We start from the raw sequence: 3,420 nt of genomic DNA, 5'->3' as shown, positions 1-3,420 counted from the left end.
TACATATTCCTTTATTTAAAAAAAAAGATCCAGGGATCTAATGTACAGCATTGTGATTATAATTAACCGTATATATTGTATGCTTGAAAATTGCTAAGAGAGTAGATTTTAAACATGATAACAAAAAAGAAATGGTGATTATGTGATGTGATGGAGGTGTTAGCTAACGTTACAGTGGTGGTCATATTGCAATAGATACATGTCTCAAATCAACACATTGTACACCTTAAATCACACAGTGTTATATGTCAACATAACCTCAATAAAGCTAAAAAAAAAAGAGCATTCAAATGATCAAAATTAAATTAAAATTGCTCATAATCCCACCCTTGAGATATTACTAAAATTAACATGCTGGTGAATATTCTCCCAGACCTTGATGTATGTATACTTTTTTAAAAAAACAAAATGGGAGATCACATCGTATATACATAGTGGGTCTTAAATAAACTTTTAATTTTGGAATAACTTCAGATTTACAGAAAACTTACAACAATGGTACAGAGAGTGTCCACATGCCCCTCCCCCAGCTTCGCCCTGATGCTAATATCTCACATGTCAGGGCACCTCTGTCAGGATGGGAAAGCAGCAGTGGTTGTTACTAACTGGACTCCAGACTTTATTTGGCTTTTACTAGTTTTCCCACTAATGTCCTTTCTTCCTCCAGGCCCCCAGCCCCCCACAGGGCAGTGACTACACATACTGTTTTGCAACCTGCTTGTTTTACTCAATGTTATGTGTGAACACCTTTCAATGATGCTAAACACTCTTCTGTGCCATCCTCTTAGTGGCTGCGTGGTGTTCTGTTGTTGGCTGTGCCATTGCCAATCCCTCCTGTGGGAAGTTTAGGTTGTTTCCAACTTTTCATTCTTACAAACCAGGCTGGGATGAGCCCCCGGAAGCTAGATCGTCACATTCTCCCTGCTTATTTCCTTACAATAAACTCCTATACGTGGCATTGCTGGGGCAAAAGGGATGTACTGAGAGGGGCCCGTAGATACATCTTCCCAAGCTGGCCTCCTGAAAGGTCAGTTAACCCTCACACCAACATCACTCATGCTTCTTTTATTTTAAGTTTATGACAGGAAGGGGTGTGGGTGCAGAAGACCCTTAAGAGGGGCTGTCTCTCAACACCATATCCCTCGCTCTACACTCAACTCTTCTCTAAGCCACGGGGTCCATGTTGGTCCTGAATGCAGCCAGCAGCTGGGATGGGGGTGGGGTGTGGCCAGGCTCTGGCCCCTGGGCTCTGGGGACACCTCCTGTGCTGGGAGTCGGGGGGGCCTGGCCGGCAGCCTGGGCTTTGTTCTTTCACCAGGAGCTGAGCCGGCAGGGAGGAAAAATATGAGGAGAGGCTGTAAGGGGAGAGGGAACCCTCCTCTCCCCCCATGAAAGCTGAGAGGCAGGAGGGCAGCTCCCTGAGCCCGCTGCGGGGACAGCAGACAGATTGGGAAAAACGTAACCTCTCCGAGACGCATGCTCCAGTCCGAGAAGGAGGCATTAAGGATGAAATATCTCCTGAGCAACAATTCATCTCTAACTGGGAGGAGAGGGACTCGCTGACATTTAGCTGTGATCAGGGGCTGCACATGCCTGTCTCCAGAAGCCTAACAGGAGCGTGGCTGCCTGTGTGTGTGAGAGACTCTGTGTGTGTGTGTGTGTGTGTGTGTGTATGTGTGACAGAGTGTGAGGAACTGTGCAACTGTAGTGAAGCAGTGGGTATATGGGTGACGTGGTGTTGAAGGAACTGTGTGTGTAATAGGATATGAGCCTGTCTGTATGTGTGATAGTTCATGTGTGGGAATCTGGTGTGATTGTGAACACTCGGTAAGTATGTATCAAAGTCTTGTCTATAATAGGGTGTTGGAGCCAATGTGGGCCTGTGTGTAATGTTGAATGTGTGTGGGTAACTGTGCAAGTGGATGCTAGGATAGTGTACGATACTGTCTTGTAACAGTGAGATTGACCCTGAAATTGGCCTTGAGACACATGAGATTGGGGATGAGATAGGAGATGTGAAAGTGACCCCCAGTCTAGGCTAGATCTCAGGGTGCTGCACGCCCATGAGGTGACTTTGTGAGAATTCGAAAAAGGTTCCCCTTCCTCTACGAAGACACAGCCCCCCAGGTGTGCTCTCATGGAACTTCCTAGTGCAGGGCACAATCTGCATAACCTGAAGTGGAGGCCCTGGGTGGGCCCCCTACTCTCTTGTCTTGTAGTCCAGCAGAATTTTCTGCATCATGGCACTTATTATGATTTTAACGTCTTTAACACTTTTTTTTCTGTAAGTATCTGTTTAATATCTCTCTCCTCTGCTGGTCTGTAAGCTCCATGGAGGCTAGGACCCCTTGTCCAGTGTGTCTTGTTCGTCATTGTCACACCAGCTCCTGGCCCAGCGCCTGGGGCAGAGGAGTTGCTCCATAAACATTCGCTGGATGCGTAAATGCATGGCTAGGACAGAGGTGCCTGTGCTCACGTGTGAGTGCACCTGCATGTAGAAGTCTGGCCCTGAGCCAGGTGTCTGTGTGCATCTGCTGGATGTGTGTGCCTGTGAGTGTCGTTGTCATTCCCAGAAGGCTCTTCTCATATTTCCTAAGCCCTCACCCCAAAATAAGGCAAGGACAGGAGTGAACTGGAGACAGGAGGACATTTGAGGAGAAGGGGGCCAGCTTCACCTCTGTGCTGTGCTTGGGTAGAGGTGGAGGGAACAGAGGATGGGGCTTGTTGGCTGGAGGGGCAGCAAGGGGTCAAACCCCTCCTCTGCTGCCTGGATGCTCTCCTGCCTCACATTCCAGGCCCATGTGAGGCTCTGAGAAGATGTCTATGCATTGGACCCAAGGCACTGGAACTGAGCAGGCCCTGGCAGTATTTCTCAGGGTGGACTCAGGAGAAACTCCTGCCCATGCTATCCAGGCCCCAGTCCCAGGGCACCATACTAGACGGTCCCATCCTGGGATTCAGACCACAATCTTGCTCTTGTCCTCATGTGACTTACTCAGGTGGACATAGGATTCTTTTGTCTTCGTGAAGCCAACAGAGTCACCAGTGTCACATTAACCTCATCCTGTAGGCATGGCCTAGTTCCTGAGAAGGAGAGCCCTGTGGCGCCCTCTCACCCACCTTTTTTTTGCTGAGGAAGATTGGCCCTGAGCTAACATCTGTGCCCATCTTCCTCTATTTTATATGTGGGTTGCCTGCCACAGTGTGGCTTGATAGCTGGTGCATAGGTCCGTGCCTGGGATCCAAACCTGCAAACCCCGGGCCACCGAAGTGGAGCGCACAAACATAACCACTATGCCACCAGACCAGTGTGACCCTGTATTTTGAGGGAGAGGTCCATGGTGGGTATAGAGATGAAAAGGGTCAAGGAGGGTGGATTTGGCAAGGAGGGTGGCAGAAGAGCAGAGAGAAAATGAGCTC

This window comes from Equus asinus, chromosome 2 (assembly GCF_041296235.1).
Source record: "Equus asinus isolate D_3611 breed Donkey chromosome 2, EquAss-T2T_v2, whole genome shotgun sequence".
NCBI classification, from domain to species: domain Eukaryota; kingdom Metazoa; phylum Chordata; class Mammalia; order Perissodactyla; family Equidae; genus Equus; species Equus asinus.
The sequence above is the reverse complement of the archived record's forward strand: the minus strand, read 5'-3'. Positions refer to the sequence as shown.